The following is a 24,708-nucleotide window of genomic DNA, read 5'->3' as shown; positions in this document are numbered from 1 at the left end:
GGCCTCGGAATCATTAGGAGGGGCGGGGGGGCTAAAAGACATATTTTAAAGACACTGCAGTCAAACCAAGCTGAGTGTTTTTTGTCTTTTTCTGGCCTTCAAAACGTCCACATAGGGCTGAACTGAAGCACTGAGCGCATTGTTAAACAATCCGAGCGTCTCCGCGTGCAGCGCGGCCAGCTGTTGCCTTTCTTCACTCCCAGCAGATGTGTGATTTATTTGAAAACCCATGACTGCGCTCTCCATCTCGCGCTCCACGCATCCCTCCCTCCCTCAGGAGGAAACGGATATGCGAATCCCAGAGGCGGCAGGGAGGGAGCGAGCCTCCTCTTCCCAGAAATGTCCCTCGCTCTGATAAATTATAAATTCGGGCAAAAGTGAAAGGCGCGTGCACGAGGAAAACAGCACAGAGCCCCGAAGAAAAATAGGTAATTATAATGCGCTATGAATTATTCCAGGGCCATCGCTCTTTGGAAGGCATAATGGCAGGAAGCCACGAGGTTTTAAATCGGTACATTAAAACAAACAAGGGCGCTTTCCTTCAGATTACACATCACTTTCCTACAGTCCACACAGCAGAAGGGACGGAGGGAAGTAAAAGGCGATCACGGACGATAATGGCCTAATAAGGCTTGGGTAAGAGTGCTTGTGGGAGCAGGCCGCTACCAGCTCAGCACAGCGCTCAGGATACAGAACTGTCTTCAAAGCCCACCGCGCTCTACTCGGAGGCATTACCGCTTAAGTGCTCGTTTAGGACTTCCGCCGAAAATGCAGCCTGCGCTACTCACTTGAGGCATAATTAGGCCTCCGCTGTGGGCGAGATTCACACATTGTGCATCATCCTTAAGGGTGACAAGGAAAAAATGTGTCGTGCCCCGCAGAATGCTTTACGCCGCCATCTCCATTGTGCAAGCGAGAGATCTGGTGCATCCATGGTGGTCACTGCTCTTGCCTATATATTGGTTGGTTGAGCGGTTTGCGCCGTCATCTTCGGAAAAATACATTTGAAAGGATACTCCAATGTCAAATATGTAAGTACTATCTGAGGAATCAAGTGCGTACATCCTAAATATGAAATCATGATTTAAGCATCGCCTTCTAAAAATGTCCATATCTATGTTCTAAATTTGGTCAACAAGTCTTCCCCAAAACAGCTATGGCTACGAAAATGACAGAATTTGCTATAAAAAGGTATTTTATGTATCTTTTGAATTCCAAAAAGCAGGCGGTCATTGTGTGTCACTGCGCATCTTCCAAGGAAGTTGTGCGCACACCATAGGTTCTTCCAGCTCGAGACAACATGGCCACCACTCCACTTTTTATTAATGGACACGTACGCCATGTGTGTGTCACTGGACAGCTCTGTAGGGACATTTTTAGGATTTCGCAGATCCTGGGCAAAATGTGCGGGGCCCCTGTTCATAAGAGCTCTTTAATCCCCTCATTGGCAGGCCATTTACAGTGCATAGGCGCACTGGTCCAAATTCTATATGTGGGTGTATCTTGTATTCCGAGAAAGTGACGTGTGCTTTCTACATTTTAAGACAGCAGCAGCTCATAATTTCTCATATGTGTTGTCCTGTTTTGATCTAAAATAAACTTTTTTATAGATATTGCATGGTGTTGAAGAATATAAACATTTCACTGCAAAATGTCAGACTTCCATACATCACCCACATAAAAAAATAAATTAAAGGCTAGATGGTATTTAAAACAACCCGTTTAAGAATTATTCAAGGTCACCAGTGCAAGATTCCGAAGAGCAGAGTTGACTCTAACAGGAGGACCCCTTAAAGGCTGGGGCCCAGTGTCAGGGCTCACGTTGCCCATGCCTTAAACGTCTCTGCAGCTCTATGGCTGCCTTGTGTAATATCCACACTAACATTTGTATTTCCTTCTTACAAATATTTGAATCAGAGAGGGAGTTAATAAATATTAAGTAGACAAATGTGAATTCGTTTTTTTGCCATGCCAAATAATGTGAATTTCGGTAACGCATTACTGTTTTTTGAACTGTTTATTTTAAAGATAATTTTTCTTATTTTTTTTTTATCAAAGAAACAATAAGGCAGGTCAAATATCACAATTACATCCAGTCCCTGCCGAGAGGGGTAGAAGCGCCAAAAACCACTGCACTACCCCCTTGGTAGTTTAGTGAACTAACTATAACTTGCACCCCAATCATGCTGATCTTTTAACCTTACATATTACGCCATCCAATACATGTCAAACAACGATATCATTATCCTTTTATTTGTATTTACTCCAAAAGACAAGTGAGTTTTGTTTAAAAAAGAGATCATATATGCAATTTCAGTATGTAAATTATATGCATCAATTTTGCCACTTTGCATTTTTTCAGGATATATGGTTTATTTTTGTACTGTTATTTGCGGCGGCTAATTTGCTATGACCTTATAATATTTAATGCCTTGCCTTTAACTACAACTTGGTTCAACTATATGTATATCAGCCTGATTTGAACGAGAGTACAATGTGATGGGTGACTTTTTTAGTCTTTTTACTATGTCCACCATGACGTTTTGTTTATAAGGGAATTGGACAGTCCACAAAAACCGTTTGGTCGAAATGGGTCAGCTAGCTGATTAAAGTTTGCGGAACAAACATTTTGGGAGTGCGGGCTCTTTCTTGTGTTGGATGCAACATAGTTTTCTTTCAAATGTTTAGTGGATCCTGTCCCGCTGCCGAGCACCCCGACTGGTGGACAAGATTGGATGAGCTGAAGGTCATATACAAATATATTACCTACTGGCGATTTCCAGTAGGTAGTTATAGTTAGGACTTACTTTCTATAGAAAAAGCTGTTTTTTGCTTGCCTTTATCTTTGGCGCTGCTTGACAAATCTTCACAAGATTTTCCCCAAAAATTTGATAGTCAAGTGAGCTGCTGTCTAGAACATTTTGGAGTAATCGGTCAAGCGGGGGCCGAGATAAAGGGGGGGGTGAAATTTAGAGCTTTTCCAGTGTTAATTCCAATTAGAAAATTTGAACAGCAGTAGCGCAAAAACCACTGGACGGAATTACACCAAATTTGTCAGAAAAGTAGCTCTTGTTCCAGAAAGAGCCCTTTTTGTTATTTGGTGTAAATCTGTTCAGTAGGTTTTGAGAAATGTAAAGAAATCCTAATTTGTATATGTAGGGATGCAAATGTTTTGCGACCCCTCCTGATCTTTTGCAGAGATCTGATTGGCTGATAACACTTCAACAACAGAAGTGTTTTCAGCTGGCTCCTGCTATGTCCCGGAGGTGCTCACCCCAGAACATAGCAGCTTGCTGTGGCTTGCCTGCACTGCTGCACCCAAGCCACAGGAAACACTCTGCTGTTTGACAGCAGGACTTTTAAAGCAGGTCCGTTGTCAAACAGCAGATCTTTCATCTCTGTCTCCTGCACGCGTGCAGGGGACAGAGATGAAATGGTCCAGTAGGCATGGAGCTGCTGTCAAAGCAGCTCTGTGCTTGCTGAAGCAATGTGTCAGGTAGCCCGTAAGGGCATTTACTTTACATTTTTCAAATAAATATAAATGAATAAATAAAGAAAGAAAGAAAGGAGGGATTGCGGGTTACCCCTTAAGGGCTCCCTCACGGTCCCAGATAGCCTATAAAGCCCATAAAGGCCTTACATTTTTTGCTTAAAAAAACACAACCCCAATATCCCAGTGTGAAAGTTGCTGGACCTTCACACTGAGCTTTGGGGGTTAAAGTCCAGCTGGACTCATTACCATTTTTTTATTTAAAATAATAAATTAATTGTATTTTATTTTAAGTTGAACACAAATATCTAATTCTAACTATATGAGATATTAAAGCCTAAAACAACTCTCTTTCCCTTTCACTTTCTTTCTCTCTTTCTCTCCTTCACTCAATTTCTCCCACACAGACACTTACGCACCCCCTCACACTCACGCACCCACTCACAGACCCACTCACACCCTCATGTACCCACTCACAGACCCCCGCACCCACTCACACCCAGACAGACAGACTGACAGGCACTCTCACCCTAGATAACCCTCTCACATCTGTTCTTACACCCAGAGAGGCCTCAGCCAGATTGCGCTGCGCAGGGCCAAAGGCCCGTGTACAGCATGTGGTTGAGTGGTTAGGGGGAGTCGGCTGCAGGGTCTGGTCTTGGGGACAACCTCCCCTGCGCACGGCTGCAGGCCTGCTTGGGTGCTTTTAGGGGGTTTGCCTCAGGGCCTGGCTGGAGGCCATGCGTGACGCGGTGGTGGTTGGATTAACAATATTTACTATACGATAAAAAGCCATAGAAATTTACTGAAAAAAACAAAGGTTATAGGGACGTTATAGTTAGCAAATAGATTTTAAAAAAACATAGAAATTCACTGAAAAAACAAAGGTTAGAGGGACGTTATAAAAACCAAAGGTTGGAGGGACTGTTGTATTGTTTAAGCATAGCTATTGTAAGGTGTTTCTTTAAGGGTGGATGGAACCCGGCTGTCTCCCAGCAACATGGGGAGTTCTGTAATGTAGGGAGACGGGGAGAAGCGGTTGGTGCGGATGACAGCTGGGCCAGGGTCGCTTTTACGGAATAAACTACCTCTTGTGAAAAGAAGCCCTTACTGTGTGTTCTTCACGATGAAACGTATCACTGGCGACGAGCGGGAGTCAAGTTACGGCAGCCTCCCTTGAACCCATTGGCAATCATTGACTTTTGACCCTGGACCTGGGCAAGGGCGTTGGTCAGCGACATGGCAAACGCAGATGAATATCCGGTGGCAGCAGCGTTGACATTACATTTGATATAGCATTTTGCCACTGTTATTGCAAATACACATTTTCTAAAGGACAGACTGACACCAGATTGTTTTTTAATTTAAGGGTGTTTATTTAAGTGCTCAATAGTGGAGGGTGTTGTAAAATGGTCAGGGGTGATGGTGGAGGAATGTCCATGGCAGAGTCCAGTCTATTAGTCTCACAGGTGCATTGTCCAAAGGGGCATAGGAAGTGGAGCTGGGGCAGTTTAAGTATGGACAGGGTGACAAAGTGGGACAGAAGGATGACAATCAGGATGGTCTCATTTCTTGGAGGGGGTCTTGGCATTGTTCTCTGTCTTTGTCCTGGATCTCAGGGACCGTTTGCGGGGTGGTTCTCCATCTGCAGGGGGTGGGGTGCTGGTGTGGTGGTCCTGTGGCAGTGCCTCCTGTCCACTAGCGCCGGCGGAGGTGGTAGGCAGTTCATCGTCTAGGCTAGTGTCAGGGGCCCCTTGTTGTGCCACAGTGTCCCTCCTGGTGTTGACGAGTTCCTTCAGAACCCCTACAATGGTGCCCAGGGTGGAATTGATGGATTTGAGGTCGTCCCTGAAGCCCAAATACTGTTCCTCCTGCAGCCGCTGGGTCTCCTGAAACTTGGCCAGTACCGTTGCCATCGTCTCCTGGGAATGGTGGTAGGCTCCCATGATGTTGGAGAGGGCCTCGTGGAGAGTGGGTTCCCTGGGCCTGTCCTCCCCCTGTCGCACAGCAGCCCTCCCAATTCCCCTGTGTTCCTGGGCCTCTGTCCCCTGAACCGTGTGCCCACTGCCACTGCCCCCAGGTCCCTGGTGTTGTTGGGGTGGTGGGTTAGCCTGGGTTCCCTGTAGTGGTGGACACACTGCTGATTGACGTGTCCTGGGGACAGAGGTATGGGCCTGCTGGGTGGGTGCTGCGCTGGTGTTTCCAGAGGGGCAAGCTCAATAGCGGCCTGTGCCAGTGTGAGGGGAACCGACTGTCCCGAGGTCCCAGATGGGCCGGGCTGGTCTTCTAGATCCAGTTGGACAGAGCTGCTGTCATCACTGTGGGCCTCTTCTGTGGGTGGAGTGGACATATCTGGACCCTCCTGTCCGGTGATGTTGGGTAGGGGTCCTGCAGGGGTGTAAAGGCATGGTTATTGCATCTGTGTGTGCCATGGTGTGCAATGGGTGGGTGACTGTGTACCCCAGTGCTTGCATTCCTGTGTAGGACATTGTGTGATAATGGTTTAGGGGGGTGTATGGGTATGTGTAGTGGCCATGCATTGGTGATGGGTGTCCATGCTTTGGTGTTACATGCAGGGCTTGAGTTTGGGATGTGTGGTTTGTGATATTGGGACATACGTGAGGAGCTGGAGTGATGGGGGTGCGTGCGAGGGTGGGGGTATGTGATAGCATGCAGGTGGGTGGGGGATGTAATAGTTAAGATTTGACTTACCAGAGTCCACTCCTCCAGCTATGCCTGCGAGGCCCTCAGGATGCAGTATAGCCAAGACCTGCTCCTCCCATGTTGTTAGTTGTGGGGGAGGAGGTGGGGCGCCAGTCCTCTGAACCACGATGTGGTGTCTTGAGACTACGGAACGCACCTTCCCCCGTAGGTCGTTCCACCTCTTCCTGATGTCATCCCTAGTTCTTGGGTGCTGTCCCACTGGGTTGACCCTCTCCACGATTCTTTGCCATAGCGCCATCTTCCTAGCTATGGTGGTGTGCTGCACCTGTGATCCGAATAGCTGTGGTTCTACCAGGATGATTTCCTCCACCATGACCCTGAGCTCCTCCTCAGAGAACCTGGGGTGTCTTTGCGGTGCCATGGGGTGGTGTGGGTGATGTGTGGGGTGGTGTGTGTTGTGATGTGTGGGGTGATATTTAGAGGTGTGTTGTGTGAGGTGCATGGATGTTGTGTGAGTGATGGTGTTGAGTGCCTGTTAGTTTGTAGATGGTGGTGTCTCTCTCTGGCCCTCAGTCGCAATTGTGGTCGTAAGGGTTTGTGGGTGATGTGGGTGTGTGTTTTATATTGTATTGGATGTGTGGGAGTGGTGTGTGTATGTGTATTAGGTGTGTGTATTTGGAATTGTCCAATGTGGTTGTGTTTTGTATATGTGTGTGTATTTTGAGCGCTGCGGTGTGTACGGCCAATGGAATACCGCAGTTGAAAGACCGCCGTGTGGATTCGTGGGTCGTGATGGTGTGGGCGTATTGCTGCTGGCGTGATGGTGGAGGTTTTGTTATCACCAGTTTATCACTGACATTTGGTGTGGTGGACTTGTGTGGGTGTCTGGATTTTGGTGGATTCCGAGCTGTGGGTCATAATGACCGTGGTGGAATTCCGCGGCCGTGGCGGTGTGTTGGTGGTCTTCTGCACGGCGGTAAGCGGCTTTTACCACCAATGTTGTAATGACCCCCTAAGTGTTTTAAATGTAGGAAAATTGGGCATTTTGCAAGTTTGTGCAGGATGGTGGGTAAAAGTAAATTGAAGAAATCTGTAAATACAGTAAAGAGAAATGAAACAAGGGATAGTAGCACAAGTGAAGATGAGCTGGAGGTTTTAGCTGTGGAGGAGGGGGCCACAGTAGTGTGTACTCAACTTGGGATGAAGACTGAAGAATACAACCCCCCTAAGTGTGTCATTGAAATAAATGGGAATCAGACACATATGTGGGCAGACTCGTGTTCACCATTCACATTGATAGACGAACAAGTATGGGGGGGTTTGAAGAATAACAAACTTAAACCTACGGATGTGTTGCCGGAGGGGTATTGTGGAGGTAAACTTCCAATATTAGGTTATTTTGATGCCGAGCTTGCATTTAAGGGCAGGAGAACACAAGGAAAATTATACGTAGTGCGTCAAGGACGATCATTACTCGGATGGAAGAAGCAATGTGCATTGAACGTCGTATTGGATCCTAATCATCCGAAACAAGTGTTATTAACGGAGGGAAGTATGGAAGGAAAGTGGGTGACGACATTTCCCAATTTGTTTAAAGATAAACTGGGTTGCCTCAAAGGCTTTGAACATCAGATCGTTTAAAAAAAGGACGCTGTGCCAAAGGTACACAAAGCACTGGTGGTACCAATGGCACTAAGAAAAAAGTTGAAGGAAGAGCTTCAAAGGTTATGTGCAGAGTGCGTAATTGTCCGAATGGCTGAGTCCAATAATTATAGCAAAGAAACCTGATGGAAGAATTTGCATGTGTGTTGACTTGAGGGATCTAAATGACAATATATTGATAGATCGGTACCCGTTGCCAAGAATAAATGAAATGTTAGCCAGTGTTCGGGAGGGGGAAATATTTCACGACACTTGATTTATCGAATGCTTACCATCAGGTGTGCTTGTCAGAAAAATCCCGACATTTGACGTCTTTCATCACAACAGAGGGGGCGTTCCAATTTGTTAGGATGCCTTTCGGCTTAGCATCCGCCTCTGCAGAGGAAAGCGATTGAAACATTACGCAATGATAAAGACATTATAATAAAGAGATCAGACAGAGGTGGTAATGTAGTGGTACTATCTAGAGAAAAACACATTAAAGAGGGACTAAGACAGTACAGGATAAGAACAATTATGTGACTGCAAGTAGAGATGAAATGAAGGAAGTAAAAAATAAGTTGTTTGAGAAACTGGATGAATGGAAAGACCAGGGACTAATTGAATGGTAAGAATACCAATTCCTTAAGGTCAAATTTCCTAAGATAGCAACAATTTACTTTTTACCAAAAGTACATAAAAACATGAATGATCCTTCGGGTAGACCCATAGTTTCAGCAATAGGGAGTCTCTTTGAAAATATCTCCAAATATGTAGATTTTTTTGCTACGTCCATTTGTGGAAGCATTACCTTCATATATTAAAGATACTAGAGACTTTTTGAGAATTATTGATGGAATTATGTGGGAAGACGACTATCTTTTAATGAGTCTGGATGTTACCAGCTTATATACATGTATACCTCATGACAATGGCATCAAAGCACTAAGACATTTTTTAAGAGCAAGGTCTCTGCCATATCTTTTACATACAGAGATGTTATTGGAAATGGTTTATATGTGTTTAACAAACAATTTCTTTATTTTTGAAAACACCTTGTACCGTCAATGCCAAAGGACTGCGATGGGCACCTGTTTTGCTCCCAGCTCTGCGGGTTTGTACCTGGGCTGGTGGGAAGAACAGGTGGTAAGATATATCAATGGTTTTCAAGAACAGGCAGTTCTCTTGTGAGATATATAGATTATATTTTCTGTATCTTATAAGCAGTAAGGAATCTGCTATCAAATTTGTGACAATTTTGAATGACAATTCTCTAAATTTAAAATTTAGTAGTGAAATACACCACTTGGAGTTAGTATTTTTGGATGTAAAAGTAAGTGTGATAGATGATAAGTTGGAATGCGAGTTATTTAGAAAAGACACGGCTGGTAATAGCCTACTTCACGCTAAGAGCAATCACCCAAGAAACCTGATTCAAAGTATCCCATATGGGGAATTACTAAGGACTCAAAGGAATTGTAGCTTAGATATAACTTTTGAAAAAGAAGCTGATTTTATGATAAAAAGGTTTAGAGAAAGAGGTTATTCGTGCAGCAGTATAGATAAGGCATTGAAGAAAGTTAAGCAAGTTAAAACAGATGATTTATTATTGATCAAACCAAAAATTTACAAATATGATGAATGACAAATGAGATTTATTACAACATATCATAATAAGACATGAGAAATAAAAAGGATGTTTAATAAATTTTGGCCAGTACTGAAAGCGGATGAGAACATAACAATCATAATTAATGATTATCCCACATTTACTTTCAGAAGAATTAGATCTTTACAGGATACATTAAGCCAATGTCTGGTACCAGCGACAGATAAGTCAAAATCTATTCAAGGCTTTTTTATCTGTTGAAAATGCAAGCTTGTAAATATAGGGAGAATTGTAAAGAAATACATTTTCCAGGGACAGGAAGATCGTTCAAAATCAGGAAACATGTAACATGCCATTCAGATTATTGTATATATGCCTTGAAAGGCCCCTGTAATAAATTCTATATAGGGAGCACTATCCATATGACTAAAAAAAAGAGTATTAGAACATATGAGAGCAATAAAAAATGAGGACAAGCCATATCCAATAGCTAGGCAAGAGTATCATGAAAATAATGTAAATAAACTACAATTCATGGTATTGGATAGAATTGTGATGAATATACGAGGTGGAAATAGAACATTAGAGTTAAGAAAACTGGAATCCCGTTTAATTATTGACTGTAATACCATGTTACCTGAAGGATTAAACAAGAATGAATAATTAGCAGTTCATTTGTATTAGAAGGAAAAGCTGTTCTGAGTATAATGCACTTCTTGGAACAGACAATTTAGGATGATGTTCATATTAGATTTTGATGTAGGTTGGTATTGATGTTTTCTAATATGGGGATTTTAATAAATGGTTTTCCTTTTTATTTTATAGAAAGAGATAACAATGGTTGACGCAAAAGCAAAGGAGCTATTATATTATATGAAGGCCATATGGAAGATAAAAAAGTGGGACAGTAATTAATGTTTTCTTTCCATTATTATTTTGTTATTATCTGTATATGCTGTGTATGAATATAAAAAAAGGAGATGTACACGTAATAGGTTTGCTGAAAAACCCACTTGGGTAGTAATTATAGGTATTATTATTATCTTTAGCAATTAGATGGATATTGTAATGAGGATCATATTTTAATTTCAAATGTAAATTGATATTCTAAAGATTATGTGAATATGTTTGTTGTTAAAATTACAAAGCTAAACCATATAAGATAATAGACTGGATAAAAACATGGAAGGATAAAATGGACAGCAAACATAATAGGAAGTGTATATATATATATATATTTATTATAATTTGTATGTACTGAAAATGCAGTCCTCAGGATAAAACAATGGAAGGTAACAGATGGTACATACTCACTGGGTAAATGGGAGAAAAACATGTTTAAAGATGGCCAACGTAAATAATGGTGCTCTGTGTCCATCGTTTATGTTGGTGAAAAGCTTTTGGTGTTAAATAGAAATGGAAATATGGACGTCAGTAACTCGTGAACAAGGGAGCTCTGACTCCCGAAATGCGTCGAGCGGGTGTTTTGTTTTGTTATGTTTTGCCATATTAAATTTTCACAAAGAAGATATTGTGTGACTGAAGCGTTTTCTTGTTGGATCGGGAAATAAAAGGAATATATATATATATATATACATATACTCACTTAAAAAAAATAACAGTTACAAGGACTTTATAGTTAGGTTCTGGTTCGTGCAAAACTATCGAAATTCAGCAGTTATAGTTAGAGTTATGTCAAGTAACTATAACTCGCGGCCTAAGGTAACTGTAACTCGCGCCCTCACCATGCACAGTTTTTTCTTCAATAAGTTAACTTCTAATATTTCATTTGTATTTTTATTGACGTTATAAAAGTTGTCATGAGGGCTGTAATATCTTTGGTAATTAGCAGTGGATGGTGAGCGCGCAAGTTTTAGTTACCTTAGGCCGCATGTTATAGTTACTTCAAATAACTCTAACTATAGCTGCTTAATTTCTATGGTTTTGTATGAGTAAATTCAGAACCTAACTATAACGTCCCTTTAACCTTTGGTTTCTTTAAGTGATTTTTGTAGGGTTTTTTGGAATATATTTCCTAACTATAATGTCCCTATAACCTTTGTTTTTTCAGTGAATTTGTATGTTTTTTTTAAAGTAAAGTCATTTTAATTGCTATATTTTAATCTAACCATCATTGCTCAGGGCCTTGGCCATGCGCGGCCGGGGTTGGTCACAGGGCCTGGCCTGCTGCCAGTCCCTGCAGCCAACCCCCTAACCACCAAACCCCATGCTGTGCATGGCCTTTGGCCATGTGCAGCGGGAGTTGGCAGCAGGGCCTATCTCTCTGGGTGTGAGAATAGGTGTGAGAGGGTGTCTCTGGGTGTGTGAGTGGCTGTGAGAGTGGTTGTTTGGTTGTGATAGTGGTTGTGAGAGGGTCTTTGTGGGTGTGAGAGTGGGCATGAGAGTGTCTCACTGCTTCCAATAGATGAAAGATGCATTCACCTCCACAAAGGATTTCAGATAAATTTCCAATATGGAAATACTTAGTTAGCACACTTGCTTCGCCTTTGCTAAGCCCAGGAGTTAGGATCCTTTGTCCTTTCCAGAAGTGAAGCTTCAACTGGAATAACTGCTGCATTTATTTTTGTAAGTGCTTCCTGTTGAAGTTAATTTATGTGAATGAGCATCATGGCCAGAATGGAAGCATACCTACTCATTTATCCAACAAGAGTCCGCAGTTTTGCACAAAATGTCTAACCAACTGGAACACTTTCTACTGGTTAGGTAGTAGTACTGCATGGTTGGGTTAATGTGCATAGTGCCCCATTCCTCGATTTTGGCCCTGGGGACCTCATTCCCTGGGGTTCAATTCCATGTGGGGGGCCGCCCTGCCCTGCCCCCTCCCCGGCTGATTTCAACTCTGGGGAACTCAACCCCTGGTGTCCGTCCTCAATCCTGGGTGCCCCACAGGGCACCCAGTGTGTGTTGGGGACTGAAGGGGGTGTTTCATGGCCCCACAGTCCCAGCTGGCTCTCTGCCTGCTGCAGGAGCCAGCATTGCTGTCACAGAGAGGGAGCTGCTAAAGATGCAGCTCCCTCTCTGTGAGAGCAATTGTTTCCCATGGGCAGGAAAACAGAGGGAACCTCCGCTTCCAGCAAGCGAGAGCTGTTTGACAGTTCTCGCTTGCTGGAACTGGATTGTTTGCTGTGAGTTGCCAGGAGCTATCAAAGTTCCCGCCAAGTCCAAACAGCTATGCCCCGGGGATGGGCACCTCTGGACATAGCAGGCACTGACCTGGGAGGGGGGGTGGTGACCCCCAGGGCCATTATTGACTCTTTGAGGGGGGCCATGTAGCCCCCTCCAACATTTCACTTAGTCATGGGAAAGTGGTGGTGCCCAGGGCTGGGGGTCCACAACTGACCCTCTTCATTCTTTTTTCTCAAACCCAGGGAGGTGGTGGTCCCCAGGGCTGCGGGTGGGCCACACCCGCATTCTTATTGTGTTTAGCCCCAGGGAGGTGTTGGTCCCCCAGGGCTGATGGGTGGCTGTGTGCACCTCCATTCTTGATCTATTTAGCCCCAGAGAGGTGGGGGGCCCCGGGGCTATAGGGTTGCTGTGTGGCCCCCCACATTTAATTAGACATTTAGTCCAGGGGAAGTGGTGGTCTTCAGGGCTGCGGGGGGCCAGGTGCCCCCCTACGTTCAAAATGTGACATGCCCCCGGGAACTGGTCCACCCGGGAGCTTCACTGAAACAAACGCGGGATCCCGTGCTTATTTTTAAAAAAAATGTTGGCGGATCCACGGATCTGCGGCGTCTTCTGATGAAAATTTTAAAAAATGCTTTTTTGCTCTGGGGTAGGGTATCTCTGGGACCCCAGCACCAGAGCTAATGAGTCAGGGTGTGCCTATCCTGGCCCCCTTTCTTTTTTCCAATCTTTTTTTCTGGGACTCTGCTAAAGCCAAGTCCCAACATGGTTGCCAACACTTCCTTTTTGCAGTGTTGGCAGCCAATCAGATCTCAGTACGAGATCTGAAGGGTTCGCAGAGCCTTCTCGTCCCCATATGTATTGAAATGTGTTTTTTCTTTAATTTCTCAACAACTACTGAATGGATTTACACCAAATAACAAAAAGGGTGCTTCCTGGACCAAGAGCTAATTTTCTGCCAAATTTTGTGTAATTCCGCCCAGTGGTTTGGGATTTATTCCAGTTCAAAATCCCTATTGAAAAATGCATGGGGGAAAAACACCTTTTTGAGACTCCCACTTTTTTCATGGCCCCTGCTTCACGGGTCCAAAGAAAACTTTCCAGACAGCGGATGAAGTCAGCGTTGTAGTTCTTGGGAAAATTTCGGGAAGACTCATCAAACAGCGCCAAAATTATTAGCAAAACAAAAAATGATTTTTTCTATTGAAACTAGGTCCTAACTAAAACTACCTAGTTGCGACCACCACTAGGTAATTAGGTAATATATATATATATATATATATATATATATATATATATATATATATATATATATATGTGTATTTAGAAAGATAGATAGTTTTACTAAAAACACTAAGGTTACATTATAGTTAGATTAGTTGATAAGCCTTTAATTTATCTTAAAAACAGAAATTTGCTGAAAAAGGTGTGCAAAATGAGAGATTGACTTTCTTAACAAAAACAAAAACCACTGAAATGTGTCAGTTATAGTTTAGTGAATTAGCTATAACTTGCAACCCCATCATGCACAGCATATGACCTCACATACAACATCACTCATCACACATTAAATTATATCATTGATGACATCACTCATGACATTTCAGTCATAGCCTCTGACCAGACCCTGGATCCAATCTGCATTAGCACTTGAACTTAGTGCAAGGGCTCCGGCAAGGCTCTGCAACCAACCTTGTGCAAGCGTCCATCCTCCACATAATCTTCTGCCATACATAGAATAATTTTGACATGTGGCTTAGCATGTGGTGAATGTCTGCACCTCTGCACCACCTCTCCACAATCAGCCAAGCCCCCTATGTACAGTCATTGGACGTACACAATGGAGATTTTCTGAAAGACCTTATGTCACACCAAATCCTGCATCCAGCCATGCATCGTGGGGATTTGCAGAGCCTTAACTGTGGCCAGGCTCTGCGCCACCCCTCCATGACCACTTAACACCCTACTTTCTCAGCCTTCAGTCCTTCATAGTAAATGTTGACCAAAGGGTCTATTGTTCAATGATGTTCAGCTGCCAGCTCTCCGCCACCAATCTCCACTGCACCCATCCTTTGGGAGAATACAAGTAAAAGGATAATGATATCCATCAAAAGTGCTCACTTCGGAAATATCTAAATTCTTTGGCACCTTTCAAAAAATATAATCAGTTATTGCATCGACAATGTCATTTGACATGTCAAGGGCAATGTAATATGAAGTTCTAAAGCAGAGCATGATTGGGGTGCAAGTTATAGTTAGCTATCTTTATGCTGAATTTGGTATGATTCCACTCAGTGGTTAGGGTGCTATTCCTGTTCAATATCCCTATGGAAAAATGCATGGGGAAAAGCGTTTTGGGAACCCACTTTTTTTTGGCCACCGCTTGACGGATCACCTCTAAACTTTTCAGACAGATGCTGAAGTGAGCATCATATTTTTTGGGACAATTTCATGAAGATTCATCAAATGGCACCAAAGTTATTAATTATCAAAACAAAAAACTTTTTTTTTAATAGAAACTAGGTCCTAACTATAACTACCTAGCGTCAACCTGAGTTCCCCAGGAATAAGAATGCACTAATGGGCTGTCCCCAGTAAGGCACACCCAGAAAGAAGAATGGCAGTATGGGACATCATACCGGTGGGCCAGTTGCCTACATGCATGACAAGTTTAGACAAGGAGTGCCATCTTCTTTCTGCTCTGAACTGCACTGCACTTGCACCGCTGCACAAACCATCCATCCGAGGCAGCCTCAAGAAGCTGCGCCAGCCTGGATGCAGGCGGCGCAGTAGGTACTAACCTATTCAGAAGATGGGCTATATGTAAAGTTTAAAGAAGTATGAAGACTGCAAGTAGTATGATCTTTAGCACCCCCAGACGTTGGTAAGTTTGGACGAATCGTGTCTATTATGACAAGTCTTGCGTAGAGTGTACACTTCTCTTAGTAGTGGAGTATAACTAATGACAGCTTCACTGTCTGCAATCAGTGAGGTACAGAGGAAACTCTCTCCATAGAGTAAGCACTTTTTACAGTACAATAAAGAGTAATGGCACACATGCGGTATAACAATTCTAAGTAGATCAAAATTAATCTAACACCAGTGAAAGTAATCTACACACTGTATCTATCTGGAAAGGCACCAAAAGTATATGCTTATACAAATTTATTGATCCTATTTAACATTCTGGAATTTACAAAATTATATGCACTGTATATAACCATAAATGTCACTCTATTTCAAAGCCTATATGTGATCATTAGTACATGAGAAAATATACAAAAGAATATACATTTCAATGTCAACTTCATTGTTCATATTCATAATTCCATGATTGATCTAATTAACATAACTGCCTAAACCAAAAACTCCCCACTTGCTCGTTCGTCGTCAACACGTGTTTCATCCGGGGGAGTGCCCCTAGGATTTCCTCAGGACTTTCTTGTCAAATAAAGATCCATCCAATACTTCCTAAAAACAATATTGCCATATGACACAAGTCAGTTACTAATTCTCCTATTCATCCATATCCTAATTGTAAACTTCAAATTGAAAGCCAACCATGTGAGCAGGTGAGAACCATGCAAATATCCGACATCATCATTATAATAAGTGATGTTTCAATGTGTATCTAAAGTGAACACATCATTTTATAAGTGTTACGCCCTCTCATGCTATAAACTATGTAGTGATGCATAGAACAAGTAAGTGCAGCCCCACTCTAATTTAAATTAAGAAGATATTCAATGCCAAAAAGATAGTCCAATTGTAAATAAATAAAATTAATATGAATTGGAATCGAAAACAATTATAAATATGAGTAAGTGCCATGCTCTTCTTTCACTCAGATGGGCCCAATTGTGCTTCATTATAAACCCAACAGAAAGAGGTGTGCCCCCCAGTATATTTAGATTTTACCTTACTAACTCGGTTGTGCCTAATTTCTTTTTTCTTTTAATGCTCCAATGTACCTCTTGATTCTCGAAATAAAATCTGGTAGTATATAGATACGATAAAAGTATACATAAATATTTCAATCGTTAGACATTTCATAACGTATTTGTGATGTCCATGTGATCCCCAAGTAAGCTTACCAATTAACTTGTTAGCTTGAATTAATTCTAGAGCCTGTCTCCGCGTATTTTTTATCGATTCAACCTATTGTGAAAGTTAGCACCAATTAGTTACAAGTCCTGTAAAATTAGATCTATCCATATTGATAGAAAAATCAGAATCCCTATTTACCTGTTGCAGTATCTAGATGTCAGCGAGTACGCTTCCGATTATTTAAACCGAATTTCTATTGTGCGTCCTATTTAAATGCCTCAGACGCTAACGCAAAATAGAAGACGGACTATCGCGAACCTAGCCGTCTCAGCTGTAAACATAAATGATGCACTTCTATCTTGCGACTTCCCCTTCCTAGCTAGTAACAAAAGGATACTAAACATCAAAAACGGACTACATTAACTACAAATAAGTCTAAGAAGGAAAGCAGCCACACGGGTCCAGTCATTATAACCTAATTGGAGCCAGTTCTGATCTCTATAAGCTCTGTGTCTATGTACTTATAATTACCTGTCTCTCATTCTATGTAAATAAAAAAATAAAATCATTTAATTACTTTTATAAATGGTTATCTTATAATAATATACTTATGAAGAATTATGGAACCACATAGGCTGTTTATATCAGACTTTTCTTGAATTAATCAACCCATTAACAATAAATATGTAGTATACACTACAATTATTTAAAAAATGATATTTTACATATCCTTAATCTTATTTGCTTCAATATAGATTCACTCACTGAGACTTTGCTTATTACTTATCACCGAGAAAATACTCAATCTCATGATCTGTATTTAATCCTTGTTCCACCGCTCCTAACTTCATGATCCATAATGATTCCCTTCTTCTTAAGGCCAATTCTCTATTGCCTCCCCGTGGGTTCTTTTCACATTGTTCAAAGCCAAAAAATGTAAAGTCTTTATGTGCCTCTTGCGCTTTACATATCATCATATGCGAGGCTATCGGGTAACGTTCATCTAGTTGCCTAATTGCCCTCCAGTGTTCCGAAATTCTCGTCTTAAGTGGGCGTATCGTACTACCCACATATATTTTCTCACATTTGCAAATAAGCATGTAAACTACGAATTTTGTGTTGCAATCTATGTGTGATTTTATATGTATTTTGCATCCTCTTCTATCAAAAAACTCTTTCTTAGATTGCCATGCCCATTTACATATTGCACATGAACCGCATTTAAAAAAAACACGGTTATGTACATTAAGCCAATTTGCCTTAGTTTCCTCTGGTACATAACTTGGACTTAAAATACTTTGGAGGGTGTTCCCCCTTCTAAACGACACCTCCGGTTTCGTACCTATGTATTTCTTGAGCACCTCATCTTGAGTCAGTATTGGCCAATGTTTTTTCATTATTTTCAATAGTTTCTGAGAAATATCCGTGTAGTCTAAAACAATCCTCACTCTCCGAGCACTGTTCTTCTTGACCTCCTCATTTTTTTGAGTCGTTAGTGACAGTGTCTGTGAACGAGAGGTCTTAAGAGCCTTATTTCGAGATTTAACTATATTGTTATCCGAATAACCTCTAGCTCTAAATCTATGTTCCATGTCCACAATAGTATCATAAAAATCGCAATCCCTACTACAATTTCTTCTCGCTCTGATCATCTCACCCAACGGTACAGCCTCTATTTGGTGTTGAGGGTGTGAGCTTGATGCATGCAATATAGTGTTGCAGGAGGTAATTTTCCGGAAAAGTCTACTTTCTATCCTATTGTTCTCCACAAATAATTCTACATCTAAGAATTCTATTTTGAACTCACTGTATTTATATGTGAATTTGATATTCACATAATTTCCATTAAGATAATGGCAAAAACTCTCCAACGCTACTGCATCCCCTGTCCATAACATAAGACAATCATCAATGTATTGCCCCCAATAGAGGATATATGAGTGCCAATTTGCCGCTTTAGAACCCCACACCCAATTTTCTTCGAACCATCCCATGAACAAATTAGCATACGATGGTGAGAATTTCGAGCCCATCGCTACACCCTGTTTTTGTCTAAACCAGCTTTGTTTAACCAGAAAGTAGTTGTTGTTAAGTATAAGATCAATCATATCCAGCAACATATGTGTATGTTCTAATAGGCTCGCCGATCTCTTGTTTAGAATATATTCTATTTCAATCCCCAATCATGTTGAATGCTAGTGTAAAGAGCTGTCACATCTAGAGTTACCAAAAACATCCCTGGTTCCCATTGGATATCTGACAATAGACTTAGTACATGTTTCGTGTCATTTATGTGTGAAGGTAGATTGTTTACAAATGGTTGTAAAAAACATATCGACAAATTCTGACAACCTCTCAGTAGGTCCTCCTATGCCTGAAACTATCGGTCTCCCCGGTGGAAATTTAGATTGTTTATGAATCTTCGGTAATGTATACAGACACGGATATTTGGGACGAAATACTTGTAGGTACAGAAATTCTTCCTCATTCAGTAAATCCTTATCTTTCCAGTTCCTTAACATTCTATTTATTTTCCCTGTCAGAGCTGATATTGGATTGTACAGAAGCTTTTCATAACAGGCAGTATCATTTAATTGTGTGCTCATTTCCTGCTCATAGTCTGTGCGATTCATTACCACTATATTACCTCCCTTATCCGCTTTTTTAATGGTCAGGTCCACATCTGATTTCAAAGTCTTTAGTGCCTTGTGTTCCTCTTGTCTCAGATTTGATCTCCTCCATTGTCTCATCTTCGTTTCTTCTTTATCCAGATCATCCCAAACTAATCCAAAAAATGTTTCTATATTACTGTCCATGGTTGATTTGGGTACCCAAGTTGATCTTCGTTTCAAACCACTAGCAATATGTTTATCCGGAGAAATACTCAAGTCTTGTAAAATTGAAGACGTGGTTATTGGATCTCCCTCATACAGTAGTCTGTAATTGTCATTAATGTTACAGTGTCATAAACATCCTGAATCGACAATTTGCTCAATGCTCCTGTTCCAATTGAAGCCGTTTCTGTATCTATTACATGTGATTCAAAATGTCTCTTAAGTTTCAATTTTCTTATAAATTTGAATAAATCAATTTTAGATTGACACACATTGCCCTTGACCGATGGACAAAAACCCAGTCCCCTATTCAAAAGTGATAGCATCTCCAAGGAAAGTTGCTTATCAGACAAATTAACCACATTATTCTCAGATTCAATCTTTAAGTCTATGGGCCTGATTCTAACTTTGGAGGACGGTGTTAAACCGTCCCAAAAGTGGCGGATATACCACCTACCGTATTACGAGTCCATTATATCCTATGGAACTCGTAATACGGTAGGTGGTATATCCGCCACTTTTGGGACGGTTTAACACCGTCCTCCAAAGTTAGAATCAGGCCCTATGTCTTTTTGTCCCGTGACCTTGTTTTCATGCCCACATAAGTGTCGCCCTTTACTTCCTCTTTTCCCTCTACGTGTCCTCCTACCCAGTTTCTTTTCTGATTTATCTCCCAATTGCCTTGTTTTATTCTTTTCAATTCTTGTAAAAAACCTACTGCTTGCGAGTCAGATCCTATATGCAAATCTCTAGGTTCAGTATCACTACTGTCTGTCACTAAACTACTTCTAGAGGTGGATGCTGAGTCTGTCAAGTTATTAGATTCTACTGTAGAGGCTGCACTCTTTACCAAGTGGTCATATTTACGCGAAAACGTAAACACTCTCCCATTAAGGTAATCCAGTTCGTCCCTCTTCAATTTCCTGGCTTTTCTTTGCTTAATGTCCTCTTGAAATCTCATTATAACATCATTTAAGATAACTTTTTACAGCGTCCACTTTTCTACTGACATCAACTTCATTTCTAAATGATGGTTTGGTGATTGTGAGGGAGTATCTTGAGGAATGTGCCTTTCTGTGTATACAGATTGAACACTGTGTGCAAGAACGGTTAACCATATATCTGTCTCTGATTGTTAATGTGAACTAGGCTACCCTTGAAGTGTATGGCACGCCCAGATGGAATCATCGTGGCGTGGGACATCATACCAGTGGGCCAGCCACCTATAGGTAAGTGTAGACAAACAGTGCAGTGGCCCGCCATCCTCTTCCTGCTCTGAACTGAACTCGCGTCGGTGTTTATACCACCCACCCAAGGCAGGCTCGAAAAGCTTTGTCAGGCTGGATGCCACCAACGCAGTAGGTAGTAACCTATGTACATGTGCTTGTTTTGCTTCAAACAATGGGGTATCTGTAAAGTTTTCACCACAGTATGGAGGTTGCAGGTTGTATGTGTTAAGTTGAGGACATCACACAGTGAGAGTTGCCTTTATAAGAATAAGTATAGCTTTATTTTATAACGACCCTGGCCTGGCTGTCTCCTACTCCAACCGCCTTTCTTCCAAGCCCCACATTCCAGAATCCCCACTGTTGCTGGGACACTGCCAGAACCCAGATTACACATCACCTTCATAATACAACACATCCCCAATCCTATAATAAATATGTTAACTCTTACTAACAAAACTAAAACCCAAAGCTAAAATATTTTCTTTATACATATTATTCAGATTATACACACAAACTGCACACAAAATCTTTAAGTAACCTCAACGGCTCCTTCACTCTAGCACTGGATCTTCTGTCCACGTTTTTCTCCCTCTCTGAACGTACTCCATCTTCCCTGTCACCTGTCACCTGACCGTACCCCATTCCTTTCCATTCCCTTGAATTCATCCCATTTATTCGCACCTTTTTTCTTTAGCCACTCATTTATTTCCACCTCCGAACACCTCACTATCTTCCTTGCATTCCACCACTTACCATCTGACAACTTGACGCAATTTCCTTTTACGCCTTACACACTCTTCGGTTCCGACAACTTGGATTCCCCTTTCCTTGCCGCGTTACCAACCATCACTCTCACCCATTCGCTCTTCTCATACACCTTTTGTTTTCTTATAATCTTATTGTTGTGTCTTGATACATATTGCTGCTGATACGTCTTTACCCTTTCCCTGACCTGCTCATGATTAACCACTATTTCTTTATGTCTTCCCATCCATGCCGGCACAGCTATAGTGCATGGCCTCCTCCCCTTCAATAGTAAAAATGGAGACTCGCCTGTCACACTATGTGGTGTTGTCCTGTAATTCCACAGCATGTCCCTAATTTGAGACCTCCAAGAGACTTATACAACAAGGCTAGTTGAATATTCTCTCCCAACACTCGATCAAATCTCTTGATCATGCCATTTCCTCTAGGATGGTAAACTGGTATCCTACAATGTTTAATTCCCCACTTCTTGAGGAAACTCATAAATTCACTTGAAGTGAATTGTGGTCCATTGTCACTGACCATTTCTCCTGGACATCCTTCCCTTCTAAATAATTCCTCACAAAATGTAATAACTACTTGCCTTCACCTCCTTCACAAATGCCACTTCAGGCCACTTTGAATAATAGTCCATCATGACTATGGCAAACCTCTCCTGGCAACCCAAATACACAAATGGCCCACATATGTCTATAGCCACCCTTTCCCATGCTCTCGCCGGTATTTCTTGCGAACTAATCGTCGTTTCCGATAACACGTGACTTGTCACTACACGTGCATGCAATGCAATTCTTCACATATCTTTCAACATATTTGTCCATACCTGGCCACCAGAGATCCGCACAAACCTTTTTTTTCATTGCAGACATGCCCCCATGCCCTTCATGCATTAACTTTAACACTCTCTCTCTCAATCTTTCCCGTACCACCAATCTGTCTCCTCTTTTCAGCACTCCATCCATAACTGACAACTCTTCCCATACCTGATTAAAATCAGCATCCATATATTTTTTCTCCATTTTTCCCATCATCTGTAATACTTTTACAATCTTTTTCAGTAACACATCCTCCTGAACAGCAGTTACCCATTCCTCCTGATCTATGGCTCTCCGGGTTTCTGAGATGTCAGCCACCACCCATTCATCCTCAAACAGTTCTTCATCATCATCCACAGGTAGTCTTCACATGCAATCTGCGTTAATGTTCTTTATTCCTGGTACATATTTCATTTTAAATGCATATTCCTGTAGTCTATACATCCATTTTGCTACTCTTGGAGTTGCTTTGCTGGCCCCCTTAGTAGTGAACATGTCTATCAAAGGTTTGTGATCTGTCCTCAATTCAAATTCCGTGCCCCACACATATGTACGAAAATGTTGTACACTCCACCAGCATGCCAATGCCTCCTTTTCTACTGTCAAATATGTTGGCTCCGCTCCCTTCAACGTTCGCAACGCAAACGCCACCACTCTTTCTCTTCCATCATGTCTTTGCAACAATGCCGCTCCCAATCCGTAATTGCTAGCATCTGCTACAATTATCATCTCATCATCTGGATCATATGGTTTTAGTGTGATGGCTTTAACAATAGCTTTCTTAATCACATCAAATGCCTCCTGACACTCCTTGGACCCTTTAAAATGGCATCCCTTCTTCATCAAGTTCCTCAATGCGTGTACCTTTTCTGCAAAATGTTCTACAAACTTCGTGTAATACTCAGCTAAGCCCAAGAATGATCTCAGCTGCTCTTTGTTTTGTGGTGCAGGAGCTTTTGCTATAGCATCTATTAACTTCTGCTTAGGTTTTACACCTTGATGATTCAACGTATGTCCAAGATACTCCACTTCTTCCACGCCGAATTTGCACTTATTTCTGCTAATAGTAAGTCCGGCTTCCTGCAAATTCTTTAATACCTCTGCCAGTATTTCATCATGTGTTTGCTCACTCTTTCCCCATACCAGCACATCATCCTGAAATACCAACGTGTTCCGCACTTTGTTTAGTATTCCTTGCATAACCCTTTGGAATACTGCTGAGGCAGATGCCAAGCCGAAAGGCATCCTCACAAATTGAAATGCTCCCTTCGTTGTGATGAATGACGTCAAATGTTGTGATTCTTCCATCAGGCACACCTGGTGATACGCACTCGATAAATCTAGCGTTGTGAAATACTTCCCTCCTCTCACACTTGCCAACATCTCATGTATTCTTGGCAATGGAAACCGATCAATCAAAATATTGTCATTCATATCCCTCAAGTCCACGCACATGCGGATCCTACCATCAGGTTTCCTTGCTATTACTATTGGACTCAGCCATTCGGACGCTTCTATTGGTTCGATTATACCTTCATCACACAACCTCTGAAGTTCTTCCTTTAATTTACTCCTTAGTGATATTGGTACCACCCGGGCCTTATGTACCTTTGGTACTGCATCCCTTTTCAAAATGATCTGGTGTTCAAAACCCTTGAGACAACCCAGCTTGTCCTTAAACACCTCGGGAAACTTCATCACCCATTTTCTCTCTACACTTTCTTTTGTTAACAACACTTGCTCAGGATGATTCAGATCCAACACCATATTCAATGCATGTTGCTCCCTTCATCCGAGCAATGATCGTCCTTAACTTACTACATATACTTTCGCTCGCGTTTTTCGTTCTTTAAATCCCAGATCTGCTTCAAAATAGACGAAAACAGGTGTTTTACCTCCACCATACCCTTCCGGTGACACGTCAGTGGGTTTAAGTTTGTTGTTTCTCAAATTTCCCCATTCTTGTTCATCAATTAGGGTAAATGGTGAACATGAGTCCGCCCACATGTGTGTCTGTTTCCCGTTCACTTCAATAACACACTTTGGTGGATTGTATTCCTTGGCCCTGTGTCCAAGCTGAGTGCACACCACTGTGGTTCCATCTTCCACAGCCAAAACTTCCAATTCTTCCTCACTAGTACTACTATCCGTTGTTCCATTTCTTTTTACTGTGTTCACCGCCTTTTTGAATTTGTGTTCAACAACCGTCTGGCACACTCTTGCAAAATGCCCAATTTTCCTGCCTTTAAAACACTTATGGGGTCATTACAACATTGGCGGTAAAAGCCGCTTACCGCTGTGCAGAAGACCGCCAACACACCGCCGCGGCCGCGGAATTCTGCCACGGTCATTATGACCCAAAGCCCGGAATCCGCCAAAATCTAGACACCCACACAAGTCCGCCACACCAAAGGTCAGTGATAAACTGGCGATAACAAAACCTCCACCGTCACGCCAACAGGAATAT

The 24,708-nt window shown here is 41.9% G+C and overlaps 1 long non-coding RNA gene across 1 annotated transcript in view; it reads left to right on the top strand.

The window, feature by feature from the left end:
• The first annotated feature begins 286 nt into the window (after positions 1 to 286).
• Positions 287 to 24,708, top strand: part of LOC138300695 (uncharacterized) — a 140,289-nt gene continuing 115,867 nt past the window's right edge. The window contains exons 1-2 of the long non-coding RNA XR_011205040.1: positions 287 to 428; positions 10,230 to 10,303. This is a non-coding gene — a long non-coding RNA (uncharacterized lncRNA). The remainder of the gene's footprint in view (positions 429 to 10,229; positions 10,304 to 24,708) is intronic.

This window comes from Pleurodeles waltl, chromosome 1_1 (genome assembly GCF_031143425.1).
Source record: "Pleurodeles waltl isolate 20211129_DDA chromosome 1_1, aPleWal1.hap1.20221129, whole genome shotgun sequence".
NCBI classification, from domain to species: domain Eukaryota; kingdom Metazoa; phylum Chordata; class Amphibia; order Caudata; family Salamandridae; genus Pleurodeles; species Pleurodeles waltl.
This window is presented reverse-complemented; position numbering and strand designations above follow the sequence as displayed.